Source organism: Marmota marmota, unplaced genomic scaffold (assembly GCF_001458135.2).
Source record: "Marmota marmota marmota unplaced genomic scaffold, marMar, whole genome shotgun sequence".
Lineage (NCBI taxonomy): Eukaryota > Metazoa > Chordata > Mammalia > Rodentia > Sciuridae > Marmota > Marmota marmota.
The window spans coordinates 19,076,769-19,091,297 of record NW_026000101.1 but is presented as its reverse complement, the minus strand read 5'-3'; the positions used below and the strand labels follow the sequence as shown (position 1 = coordinate 19,091,297).

The 14,529-nt window shown below is 40.5% G+C and overlaps 1 protein-coding gene and 1 long non-coding RNA gene across 2 annotated transcripts in view; one reads left to right on the top strand and one right to left on the bottom strand.

Annotated features, from left to right (window-relative positions):
* Positions 1-12,990: 12,990 nt before the first annotated feature.
* Positions 12,991-13,727, bottom strand: LOC125610705. Its single transcript, XR_007340706.1, has 2 exons — positions 13,511-13,727; positions 12,991-13,214 (listed from the first exon to the last, which is right to left on the bottom strand). It is a non-coding gene; the product is annotated as an uncharacterized LOC125610705 (long non-coding RNA).
* Positions 13,728-13,736: 9 nt separating this feature from the next.
* Positions 13,737-14,529, top strand: part of Dnaja1 (DnaJ heat shock protein family (Hsp40) member A1) — an 11,624-nt gene continuing 10,831 nt past the window's right edge. The window contains exon 1 of the mRNA XM_015492456.2: positions 13,737-13,873. The gene's annotated coding sequence lies outside the window, so the exon portion shown is untranslated. The remainder of the gene's footprint in view (positions 13,874-14,529) is intronic.

The window sequence follows — 14,529 nt, the reverse complement described above, 5'->3', positions numbered from 1 at the left end:
ATTGACATCTAAAAAAGTTAAGATGAAGACTAAGAAGAAGAGGAGGAGGAGGAGGAGGAGGAGGTTGGATAAACAGTTCCCCACCCCCTCATGCAACAGATTTGAAGCAGCAATGTAATACCTCCTAGGGCTTCCTAGCCAGCTGCTCAGTGAGGTAACCTGCACCCCATACTGGTTTCCTTCCCATTCCTGTCCCAATTCTTCATTCTCCTACTAGTATTTCTTGAAATCATCTCTTAACAAAGTACAAATGCTCAGATCCTTATGTCCATGTCTCCTGCTGTTTCCCAACTTTGTTATGTTGTAGCCAAAAAATAAAATTAAATAAAAAATAAAATTATAGTATTTACAGAACACACTGGAGTAAACTTGAGGTGACTAGAGAAGTCCTATGAGGAAGTTGGTAAAAAAAAAAATCTCATATTTTCTTTATTATTATACACAATAAGAAAGATTTTTAACCAGAGTATTTAAGAACTAGAGGTATAGTTTAGTGGTAGAACACTTGCTTAGCACATACAAGACCCTAGATTTGATCCCTGGCACCACAAAATCAATTAATTAGTAAAAATTAACTTAAATAGCATATGAGGAAATAATATTGATTTTAGTCAATATTTTTAAGTTTTCATGAGAAACTCAAGCATGTTTCTGAGAATATACCTTTATGACATTGCTTTTCATGATGAAATAGTTATACAGTTTGATTAAGATGTTTTAATGATAACATGAACAAATTCTTAGTAGTCATGCCTGTAACTGTAGAGCAGCTCTATCCTATAAACATGATGATATATCCATAAACTATACCCTACAATTTACTTTAAAAATCTTCCACCTATAATTTATACTTTGTTTTCAACTCCTGCTTTTAGGACTGGTGAATTTCTCCCACAATGTGCTGTGTTAGTTAGCTTTTTGTCACTGTAACCAAAAGACCTGACAAGAACAACTTAAAAGGAGAAAAAGGTTACTTTGCCTCACAGTTTCAGAGGTTCAGTCCATTATCAGTCTAAGCTCTAGGCCCAAGATGAGACAGAACATCATGGCAAAAAGGCCTAGCAGAGGAAAACTGCTCAGTTCATGACAGCCAGGAAGCAGAGGGAGAATGAGTGCAAGGAGCCAAGGATAATGCCATACCCACAGGCATGTTCCCAGTGACCTACTTCCTCTGACCATGCCCTACCTGCCTATAGTCATCACCCATTGATCCTTTCAAATTACAAATCCAACAAATGGATTAATCCACTGATTAGGTTATAGTTCTCATAACCTGATCATTTCACCTCTGATCATTCCTGCATTATCTCACACATGAGCTCAGGGGATACCTCATAACCAAACCATAACATAGCATAACTATCTCAAGGATCTAATTTCCAAAGGTTAAGGAATAGTCACTGTAGTCCCAAATACTGATACTCATACCATGGATGGGTCATGTCAGAATGCATATTTCAAATCAGCAATGCTTCTCTGTGTAAATCACAGATGTTGTGGTAGACATCCTGAAATTTCTTATAAATATTAAGAAGAAAAACAGAAATTTCTTCTAGCTCATCCCACCTTGCTGTCCCCTATCTCTTCATTCCCTGACTTTTTACAACATTGAACTTCCTGTCCTTTCCCACATCCCAATATATCAGTCTTTTTAATTCTTTTAATTTCATACTATTCACTCTGGAATGTTCTTTCTTTTCTATCTAATCCACTCTTGGTCCTTCCAATCCATTCACAGCTCATTTGGATAAAATACTTCAAAACATGACAAATCTCATTATGTCATCCCACTGTTCAAATCCTCTCAAGGACTTCCCTGTACAAAAAAAAAAAAAAGTAAGACTATTGTAAAATCCTTGTTAGACTAGTCTTACTTCTAGAGAAGCTCTTGTCCAACTCTCCAACTCCATCTATCACTCCCTTTTAACCTATTAACATCTTTAAAACAAGAGCTTTCTTTCCATTTCTTGAACCCACTCAGTAAGTTTCCTGAATTGAAACCTAGAAAACTTCTCAAGCTACTTTACAGATTGATGGGTCTACCCTCTGTACCACCTCCAAACCATATGAATCCTATCCTATCCAGACCTTCACAATCACAGATAGGCAATAGCGGGTCCCCTAACAGGAGGACCTGCGATTCTTGACACTTTTATATCAATTATATCAGTTCCTCCTGAAGGTCCAATGGGAGGGACATTGCTGTGTGAGCCCACATGGACACTTGCATCCCAGTATCTAGGATGTTTGGCTTGCAGCCAGATGAAAGCAATTCCAGTACTCCATTACACGTCTATTTATTTATTCATTCATTCAACCCTTCAGCACCTTCTATTATAAGGCATCATTCTCAGAACTGGGACTAACACAGTGAACAAAATTACTGCTTTCAAGAGCTTACAAAATAGAGGGGGAAAGCAGACCATAAACAAAAAAAAATGTGTAGATTATATGAGGGCAAATTCTATAAAGAAAAAAATAGGGTTGAAAATATTCTGCATACTGTGGAAAGGTTTCTCTTGAGCAGAATTCAAAGAAGGAAATCTTGTGGATATCTGGGTAAAATGAGAAATCATCAAAGGATTTTAGTTAGAAGATTGACTTTTTTTAAGGTGGGGTCTTGACATTGGTCTGTCTCAAACTCCTAGGCTGAAATGATCCTCCTACCTCAGTTTCTTGAATAGCTGGGACTATAGGCATGTACCGGCACACTTGGCTTTGACTGTGACATATTTTTTTTAAAGGATCACCTTATTTTATGGTACTAAGATCTTAAGAGAAGAGTTTTCAACTCTGCAGTTTCTTCAAATTTAGATGCCTATATCCATTCAAAAAAACATAAGAGTGTCTCCTCTGCCAGGCAGTAAGCTAGGTTTAGGACAGAGAGGCCATGAAGCCAGACATAGGCCTTCCTCTTAAGGAGCTTTCAGTCTAATAAGGACAGCTCTAGCACACATTCCCTTCTCCCAGTCTACTTCTCTGAACTTACTAGTATCCTTACTGCTAGATAATGACTTGCCAGTTCTTTCTCTCATTTGTCTTTCCCATTACATTTTAGATTGGATGCTTAATGGCATTTTCCTGAGCATGGTTTGGCTCCTCTTGACACTAAATTTGTAGCTCTACACTTTTATACTATTCAGCCAACCCTCGGACCCTCCTTCCTTGTTACCCTTTTCACTAGCAAAGCTCCAGCTCTCCATATCAAAATAACTCAATTTCATCAAATATACTCTTTCTTCACCATAGTTTCTTTTTTTTTTAGAGACAGAGAGACAGAGAGAGAGAGAGAGAGAGAGAGAGAGAGAGAGAGAATTTTTTTAATATTTATTTTTTTAGTTTTCGGCGGACACAACATCTTTGTTTGTATGTGATGCTGAGGATCGAACCCGGGCTGCACGCATGCCAGGCGAGCGCGCTACCACTTGAGCCACATCCCCAGCCCTCTTCACCATAGTTTCAATCAGAGTAAAATTTCGATTAGGTAGAGAGAAGTCATGGGAGGGGAGGGGAGGGGAAGGGGGGAAAGGAAGGACAGAAGACTAAAATAGACATTATTATTGCTGTATGTATATATGTGACTGCATGACCAACGTGATTCTACAACCTGTACACTCAGAAAAATGAGAAATTATACCCTTCTGATTCAAATGTATGATATGTCAAGATCATTGTACTGTCATGTATATCTAATTAAAACAAATAAAAAAACGATACAGAGTAAAATTTCTACTTACACAGAATATTACTAAATTATACGGCCTATAACAAAAAAATTCAACAATTTCCAAAGGGCTTTGATATAGGAGAGACCTACTTACCTCTATAAGAAATCTTATAGAAGTCACCACCTATGTGACTTCTCCCCAGATAACTTGTGTGCATGTGTACGTGCGTGCTGCTGTGAATCAAACCCAGGGCCTCCTGCATGTTAGACAAGTGCTCTATCACTGAGCAACATTCCCAGGACTTCATGAGATATTTTAGAGAGAAGGGAATAGCAAATATGATTGAGGGGGGAAAAAGAACACTTTTTTGAAAACATTTATTTAGTCTTTTTCTCTATGGTAGTCTATTACTTCAGTAGATCCAGTGATTCACACTTCTCAGAATTTTCACCTTTGTATAGTTTCGCTCAACATTTGACTCAGGACAAGGCCAAGTGACTGGCTTTGGCTAATGGGACATTAACAAGCTCAATGCAAGTAGAACATTGATAGTGTTTATACACTACAGCCTACATAGTTAAGTTCTTGAGGTGCTCCTGTTCAGAACCCAGCTGCCATGTGGTAAGGAACCCAAACTCAACACATGAAAGAGAACCAAGCACCCAGCTGAGCTCCCAACCAAAAGCCAGCATACAAGAGATCTAGCTTGGAAGTTAGATTCTCCAACTCCAGTTAAGCCAACTCAGCAGATGCTATATGAAACAGAGATAAGCTGTCCCTGCTAAACCCTGTCCCAATTGTAGAATTTTGAGCTATTACATCACCAAATTTGGAGATAGTAGGGCTGGGGATGTGGCTCAAGCGGTAATGCGCCCGCCTGGCATGCGTGGGGCGCTGGGTTCAATCCTCAGCACCACATAAAAATAAAATAAAGATGTTGTGTCCACCGAAAACTGAAAAATAAATATTAAAAAATTCTCTCTCTCTCTCTCTCTCTCTCTCTTTAAAAAAATTTGGAGGTAGTACATTAAGCAGCATGAAATAACTAGAATATTCCCTTTAAAAAGAAAAAAAGGCACTATACCTACTGTATGCTGGCTTTTTTGGGGTGCAGTACTGGAGATTTAACCCAAGAGCACTTTACCACTGAGATACATCTGTAGTTCTTGCTAAGTTCCTGAGGTTCTCACTAAATTACCCAGGCTGGCCTCAAACTTGCAATCCTCCTGCCTCCACCTCCCAAATCACTGGAATTGCAGGCATGTGCCACCACATCACACCTGACTGTGTTCTGGAATTCCTAAAACTAATATTTGAGTCAAGGTTCAATTTTCCTTATAGGAGAACTGCCTTATATACTGTGTAAATGTCAGTTTAATGTCTGTACCCCAACTCTTTCTGTAAGCTCAGAGGGAAAGGATTATGTCCATCATGGTCAACATTGTTTCACTGACCTAGAAAAGACCCTGGTATAGCAGGAATTCAATCAATATTTTAGTTAATCAGTTGGGGGTGTAGTTCACTGGTAGAGAACACTTCAGTGGAAAAAAATAAATCAACATTATATTATACTAACTAGCTATATTATTTCCTCTGCTTGAATTAGTATAGTAATTTCTATGACCATTATTGTTATTAGCAAACACTTATATAATGCTTATTATATGTAGATACTGTTCTAAGCACTTTGTATATAGACTCATACATTGTTTAACAATGGAGATATGTTCTGAGAATTGCATCATTAGGCAATTTTGTCATTGTGTAAACATTGTAGGGTATACTTGGATAAAATATGATAGCCAAGAAGTTACTAAGTAATATAATCTTATGAGTCCACCACTGTATATGCGGTTTATCGTTAAACCAAAACCATTATATTATTTTAATCTTCACAATAACCCAATGAGCTAGATACTATTATTATTCCCTTTTTAAAAATCTTTTATTGATTTTATTTTTTTTAAATACACGACAGCAGTGTAATGCAATGCAATTCTTATTATATAGAGCACTTATTATTCCTTTTTACAGATGAGGAAAACTAGACATGCTTATGGTAGGACCAGGATTAAAATCCAGATAGACTGTTTCCAGAATCCATTCTTTTTTAATATTGGGGATCAATCCCAGGACCTCATACAAGCTAAGCATGCATTCTACCACTGAGTTACATTCTCAGCCCTCAGAATCATACTCTTAACTCCTACACTATCTTTCCCTGTTTCCTGTCCTAGGTCTGGCAGTGCCCTTGCACTGTAAGATTGTAAGATTATGCAGCAGAAGAGGAATAGCAGAATAGCATCTTCTTCACCACTTGTCACCATGAAGGCATTATCATGACTAGGCAGGTTGAAAGCTATACATAGGAGTCAGCCTCCTGCTCCATAAAGCCTTTATGATGTCAGTGACAAGAGGAAGATTAAAGTCAGGGATGAGAACTGGTAACAACCATCTGGAAAAGACTTTTACACTAGGCCCCATCCTAGGCCTCTAACTCTAGTGGCTAAAATGACTGAACTCCATCCTGTGAGCTTAGCCCAACCCCAGTCTCCCAACAGGACTATAAATAGCTCTGAGTCAGTAGCTGCTTAGCTCAGTGCTAAATCCCTTTTAATGTTACTATGACTCGTGGTTGGGTCTTCCTGATGCTCACATCGAGACTGACAGCAAAGGCCAACTTTGGTACCATTACCAGACCTGCTTTTGCTCTGAGGAACATCCTGGATTCAGGAGTCTAAATATAATTCACGGTTACCTGAAGGCTGACCTCTCAGTTGGATAAGAACAGTACTTTTCAATGCTATCACCACAGCAAGTGTGTAGGCACACACATAAAAACAATGCTGGTCTCCCTCCCATATTTGGAGAAAATATGAGTAATTTAGCATTAAAATGGTAGCTAATCCAACAATAAAGAAATATTCCCTTAATAGCTACAAAAGAGATGCAGATTGCAGAAGCAGGACTTCAGGTCTTGATAATCACAGAAGTCTTCTAGAAGAAGTCTTTGAACTGGATCTTCTCCTTTAGACATTAACACTTTTTTGATACCTACTATCTGCCAATCACTGTGCTAGATGCTCAAGATAAAACATTAAGCCATGATCATCAAGACAGCCCTCCACTTCAAAAGCATTGCTTTATCCTAGTGAATTGCCTTTTGTTGTGCTGCCATCAGGCTGTAAGAAGCATCCCTCTGAACTGGTCATCTAGTCAGGAACACTGTCAAGAACACTGCTCCTCATATAACACAATGTGCTCTTCACAGGCATTTCTGGGAGACATTCCAATCTGATCTTACTTCCAGGAATAGTTTTACTTCTCCAGAATAATAGGGTTTGTTTTTTGTTTTATTTTTGTGGTGCTGGGGATTGAACCCAGGGCCTTGTGCATGTGAGGCAAGCACTCTTTCAACTGAGCTATATCCCCAATCCTGTTTTTTATTTTCATACGTCATGAATTGTAGGACCAATGATGTTGTCTGCTTAGAGACAAATTCATGGCTCAGCTGTAGTAAATATGAAGATCATTTCTATATGCATATTTAGTTTTGCCTCTGGTTTTATGTTGTCTCTGACCATGTCTTTTAAATTTCTTCATTCTTCACACTTTCAATTTACAGCATCTTGGGGTGTGTGGTTGTCTCGTTTGTTTTGGTTTTTGCATGTGTGTTTGGAAGTGGCTCTTAATTCTTTTGGAAGAAGGCATTTTCATTATCTTCAATGTTTATAATATAGTATATATATAAATGCAAAGATAAAGTTGTGTCCATAGGGTGATGTAGGACCATGACAGAGCTTATAAATTAGTCAAAAGCATTAGAGAAGTTGGGCATAGGGGCATTCACCCGTAATTTCAGTTACTCTGGAGGCTAAGGCAGGAGGAGGACAAAATCAAGCCAGTCTGAGCAACATAAAAAAAAAAAAAAAAAAAAAGAGAGAGGGAGGGTTTTGCTAAGAGAGAGAGAGAATATTTATTTTTTAGTTTTCGGCAGACACAACATCATTGTTTGTATGTGGTGCTGAGGATCAAACCTGGGCTGCACGCATGCCAGGCGAGCGCGCTACTTGAGCCACATCCCGAGCCCCGCAAAACCCTCTCTTAACAAAAAGTTAAAAGAACTAAAGCCTGGGGCTGGGGATGTGGCTCAAGCGGTCACGCGCTCGCCTGGCATGCACGGGGCGCTGGGTTTGATCCTCAGCACCACATACAAGTAAAGATGTTGTGTCCACCGAAAAACTAAAGAATAAATATTAAAAAAATTCTCTCTCTCTCTCCTCTCTCCAAAAAAAAAAAAAACTAAGGCTGTAACTCACTGGTAGTGCTTACCTAGCATGCACAAAATCCTGGGTTCATTCCCCAGTTCCACAAAATAATGATAATAATTTTAAAATAAAGCATTAGAAATCACTGCGCTGGGGTCACTGCTTGAGGTGTTTTTTGTTGTTGTTGTTGTTGTTTTTTGCTGTTCTTTGCTTCACTGAGGATGTTGTAGAGTTTATTCATAATACATCAATCTTCAAAATTAGGTGGTTGCCAAATGCAAGATACTTTTTAAAAATCTTGTAGAAATTAGTGTTATAGCATGGATTTAGGGAACACCACAGAAATTATTTACAGTAAATTAAAGCTATTGCCATGAGTTCCCTTTCATCAATTTTTTTCTCACAAAAAGATTATGGGACAAAACCATTAACATCTATATCAGAATTTATGTGCAGAGAAGGAAATTCAGATGGAATATCCAACTTTACCTAGAAGATATTTGATAGCAAAGTGAGCAGAATCAAAATAATTATCTGGAAGATGTATATACACAAATTACCACTAACTGAATTATTGAAATAAATGATGCCAAATAGGATTAAGGAGTTTCATTTATGCAGACTAAGTGCCTAAGATTTGTCAGTGATATTAAAAGTCATTTTGTTGCTAGGCACAATGGAACACACCTGTAATCCCAGACACTCAGGAGGTTGAGGCAGAAGCATCATCTTTTTTTTTTGGGGGGGGGGGGGGAGAACGTACCAAGGATTGAACGCAGGGGCACTTGACCACTGAGCCACATCACCAACTCTATTTTGTATTTTATTTAGAGACAGGGTTTCACTGAGTTGCTTAGCACCTCACTTTTTGCTGAGGCTGGCCTTAAACTCATGATCCTCCTGTCTCAGCCTCCAGAGCCACTGATATTCAGGTATGTGCCACAGCCCTCAGCTGAGGATCACCTTCTTAAAAACAGGATCTTCCTAAATTGCTTAGGGCCTCATTAAATTGCTGAGGCTAGCTTAGAATTTGAGATCCTACTGCCTTAGACTCCCAAGTCACTGGGATTACAAGCTTGGGCCACTGCAGCCAGATAAAAACATAATAATAATTAGCTTAATAGATAATTTTTTGGCAATACTAAGAATTGAGCCCAGGGTCTCGAACATACTAGGCAAGCATTCTGCCACTGAGCTACAACCCAGTCCTTTCTATTTTTAGATAGGATCTCACCAAGTTGCTGAGGCTAGTCTCAATTTTGTGGTCTTCCTGCCTCATCTTCCCAAGTAGCTAAGATTAGAGACATATGCCACCATGGAGGATCACATAATTTTTCTTTAAAAGAAAGTAAAAAGTACACCAAGTGTACCTATGTTTACTATTAAATATTTCAGCTATCAGGCTAGACCTTAAAAAGAATACTACTCTGGGGTTGGGGCTGTAGCTCAGTGGCAGAATGTCTGCCTGGCATGTGTGAGGCACTGGACTCAATCCTTAGCAATACATAAAAATAAACAAATAAAATAAAGGCATTCTGTCTGTCTACACTACCAAAAATTTTTTTTCTTTTTAAATACTACTACTCTGTCTGCATTGTGCATTCTTAAATTAGGCTAAAACAGAATGCATTACTCTTTATATCCCTCACCCTTTTCTCTTCCTTTTTAGTGCTGCAGATTGAACTCAAGGCCTTCCACATGCTAAGCCCATGCTATACTACTGAGCTATATTCTCAGACCTATCTTTCACCTTTAAAGCAATTTGAAAAAAAAAAAAAAAAAAAAACTTGGGCTGGGGGCTCAATGATAGAGTGCTTGTTTTGCATACAAGAAGCCCAAGATTCTATCCCCAGCACCACAGGAAAAAAAAAAAACTTTCAGAAGTTTTAAAATACAATTCAAACTTCTTAGTATAGTGCCCAAGCCCTTATGACTTGGCTCCTGCCATAGCTATAGTCATCTCCAGTTAAACTCCATGGACACTTATGATCTAGCCATACAATTTATTGAAAGTTGCAAAGTATCCCAATGAAATGTGGCTTTTACTTAGCCTTATAAACTTTAAATGGCCAAAATATATATAGAGAGACATTAAATGAAAACCTAATACACTAAAGGCAATAACTGTAATGTGTGACAGACTAATATCAACTATCCCTAACATAAAAGTGCCAATATAGCTGGGCATATGCCTGTCATCCTAGTGACTCAGGAAGCCAAGGCAGGAGGAGAGTATGTTCAAGGCCAGCCTGGGCAACACAGAAAGACCTTGTCTCAAAATAAAATATTTAAAAGGCTAAGGATGTAATTCAGCGGTAGAGCATGCCTTGGTTCACTTCCCAGCACTGCAACAACAAAGTGTTTGTAGAACACTGGAAATTGCTGAAATGTTCATCAATGGGAATAGTCATACTATATATTATGAAGTTTTCAAAAAAAGACAAGGTAGATTTATTTATCCTAAAAATAAAAAGACAATAAAGTGTAAAAGGCAAATTGTAAACATCATGTGTAATATGATCCCTTTTTTTTCTCTTTTTCCTTGGTGGTACTGGGGATTGAACTCAGGGGTGCTTTCCCATGGAGGTGAATTCCCAGCCCTTTTTATTTTTTTCTTTTGGGAGTCTCCCTAAGGTTCCCAGGTTGGCCTTAAACTTGCAATCCTCCTGCCTCAGCCTCCCAAATCCTTGGGATTATAGGCTGGCAATATGATCCCACTTCTATACAAAAAAGATCATATATAAAGTTATTGCTAATGTTTTTATATTTTATGTAAATAAGAATGTTTTTCTTTTTTCTTTTCTTTACAGCAGTGCTGGGGATTAAACCTGGGACTCTCACATGTTAGGCAAGCACTCTACCACTGAGTTTGCTTCTTAAAAATGTTAACTTCTATTACTGAAAAAGAATATTCGTAAGTACATTTTCTACATCATTGAAATCTATTAAGAAAAAAAGTCAAAATATGTAATGATAGGTATTTGGGGGGTTTTGTGCTTTTTAGTGAATGCTTAGCTTACATGTTTATCAGTGAGCTACATTCCCAGCACTAATGATAGCTTTGGGGGTGGGGGGCGGTACCAGGGAATGAACCCAGGGGCACTTAACCACTGAGCCACATCCCTTGCTTGGATTTTGTTTGTTTGTTTTTGTTGTTTATGGCCTCATTAAGTTGACGAGGCTGGATTTGAACTTGCAATCCTCCTGCCTCAGCCTCCCAAGCCTTAATGATAGTTTTTAAAGCAACTAAGAATTATCTAACTTTGGGTGAGGTTGACAAGTTACTAATTCAAAGCTTATATAATAAAAAGGGGATGTTATTCTTTTTTAATTTTTTAAACAAGCACTACATTCAAATGAATTAAAAATTCAGAATTTACACAATGGTAAATTGTGAAATCTCTTCCTCCCATCCACTTCTACCCAGTCAGCACCCCCACGTGTAACCATATTACATATTTCAGTGTATCTTTCAAAAACAGTCTCCACACATACAGTTCAAGTAAAAAGTACATTTTTTCTTTAAAAAAAAAAACTTTTATGACCTTTATTGTATTGTTCAAATGAGGAATTCCCAATAAATGAGTTTGTAAACATGAAATGTATTTTCAATGTCAGATATCATAGTCTTATGTTGGCAGTCTGAAGGAGGTATTTTTATGCTGGAATCATACTTGCACCTTTCTCAAGTAGTAGGAATTTCATTGGGTTCCTGAGGGAGAAACAAACACTAAACAATGGTCATCTAAATGATGGCAACATTTACAAAACACCAAACATGGTGATCTTACTGTAAAAACTCCTGGTTCATATGCTTAACCAACATTAGATTCACAGATGCATAGCTCATGTTATAGTAAAAAGTAGGAACTTTAGGACTATAACACCATTGACGATATTTAACTATTGTTCTCTACTAATTTTTCATTTTTTCACACTTGCTGATCTCTGCCTCAGATGTTCATCTGAGTACTTGTTGGTGCAAGACTCCCCTTTTCTACTAAACATGTCAGTTTACTTTTATTATCACCTATCACACTATACTCCTTCATGTTTCTGGTTTCCTATGTGCTGAGTTTCTTCAAGGCAGGGACCATGACTTTTTTTTCCTTGGTACTGGGGATTGGACCCAGGGGTGTTTTACCACTGAACTACATCCTCAGCCCTTTTTATTTTGAGAGAGGTTCTCCCCTAAGTTGCTGAGGCCGGCCTAGAACTTGCCTTCTTCCTGCCCTCAGCTTCCCGAGTCACTGAGCAACCCCACCCAGCAACTTAAACAGAATTTCTATATTACCAAGCCCTAGTATGATGCCTGGCAGTATTAGATTTTCACTTAAAAGTGTTAAAGGAAAAAAAAAATTATACCAAAGGTGATACTTGAGAAGGTAACACCTAAAGTGTTTGTCAGGCAAAACAAAAGCACAGAGGTAAAAAAAAGTAGTTTGCAAAACTGAAGATAGTTCTGTGTGAATGAAATAACAGTTCAAATTAAGAGATAAGGTGGAAGAGGTAGCATGGGATACTTCCAAGGTAAGGTTCAAAATCTTTAGCTTAGTCAAGATATTCCAAGAGATGAAGGTGTTCCCAACTAGCTTTGAACCAATTCAGTTCCCTTAGCTATGGCTACAATTGCTTGCAATTTTCTAAAAACATATTCCACCACTTTAGTCTTCCCTTTTGCCTTGTCCTTTATACTTTCTCCCTTCTTCAAAACTCACCTCAATTGCCAACTTCATAGCAAAACTCTACCTGATCTATCTGAAAACAGGAATCTCCCCTGTGCTGACCTCTATTGTAGTTTCTCTTTCAGTTCTTTGACTCATTTGGCTCCACACTAAAGTCTAAGCCTAGTCTAAAGTGAATCGGGTATTTTTAACTTTGTCTCTCCAGTTTCTTCGGTGGTAGATACTGTATTTGTTGTGTTGTTGAATAAGGTAGACAGACTCCATTTCTCACTATGTTTCTGTCATAATATTTGAAAGTCTAAAGACTCACTTTACAGACTGCAAATCCTGGTTAACTGACCGGTGCGACTTAAAAGTGATGTCGAATAATTAATTTGTTAACAGCCTTTATTGCTATTACTCAAACTGGGGGGAAATTTGACCACAATCCATAGTTCTCTTTGCATCAAGGTTTTCCAATCCTCTCCCTGTTCAGCCCCAGGATACCTGTCCTCGACACAAAGCAACCAGCAAGATCCAGGAGCCTGCAAGGTCGGACGCTGATATAACGAGTGTCTAGGAACCCGCAGTCTGGTGAACTACGAAGCTCTGAGCTGCGCGTGGAAAAGAGCAAGAGGCAAGCCTGTGTGAGCTTGGTCTGGGACTAGGCCCGCCTAGCTCGGCGAGTTTCTAGAACCTCCGGGCTCAGAACTAAAGCGATTAAACACGCCGAAAAGAGCGAAGGAGGCGCCGGGGGCTGGGTGCCGCGCTTTGTTCCAAAAGGCTCCCCTTCTGAACACAGCTCCTTTCCAGGACCCTGTACCCGATCCCTTCCTGGTCCTCCTGAACGGTGACCCCACTGATTTGGAACCCCAAATTGCCTCAGAATCGCACCGCTCCTAGGCCATACCGGCTCCAGCAGGAGACATCAGTATTTCCTAGCCCGCACAGCGGAGTTAAGGGCTCCAGAAGATTCCACGAGCCTCGGGAACCGGGCTTGCACCCTTCCCCACAAGGCCGTTCGGCACAGCCCTTCCCGGCCCGAGCGCCCCCGCGCCGTTGCCGGGTAACCGCGGGGCGGCGGCAGGGGCTGAAGGGGCGGGACTTCCGGCGAGTGACGCGCCCCAACCCGGCTACAAAAGACGACCGCTGCGGCGCGCCGGGCGGAACTTTCCAGAACGCTCGGTGAGAGGCGGAGGAGCGGCGGCTGCCCGGGCTGCACACGTTACGCGCTCCTTCCCACTCCCTCACAACGGCCCTAGCCCGCTCACCGGTGAGTTTCAGCCTTCGCGCTCCTCTGTCTCCTAGCTAACGCTGTTGGCGGCACCAGGAAGCTGGATGGAGCCGCAGTTGGGAGGCGGTTGGCTCCGCGTGGGCGGGAGGGTTGTCGGTTCCTAGATCCATAATTCCATTTTTTGGAGGGCCGGTGTGGTGCCCCGGCAACCTATTCCCAGGTCGTAGGGAGAGGGTCCAAGACCTTTTTTGAGCCTCCCCCACCCAGCCTAAGCTCTCCAAGGAGCAGCCTTGGGTTTTCCCCTCCGTGCGCGCCCCCGCGCCCCTCCGCGCCCCGCGCTCGCTCCGGGTGGGCAATTCTGCGCGCACGCGCAGGAGTGAGGCAGGGGCGAGGGGCTGCGGGAGGAGCCGAGCGAGGCTGCTGCTTTCGCTTCTCCTGTCTCCCCTCCCTCTCTTTGTTGAGGGCTGGGCTTCCCCCTCCGCCCCTTCGATCCTGGGTGGGAGGGAGAAAGGAAGGAAACCTTCACGGTCGGCGCCAAGTGCAGGGGGGAACCTAAGGACGATTAACTACGCTCACCTGAGGGGCGAGAGGGGTTCGGCTGTGAAAGTAGGGAGGTTTTAAGCAATGTGACAAAAATACAGTTAAGCGCTCCTTCCCCAATAATTGTGACTCGGCGGTGGGGGGGGGGGGGGCTT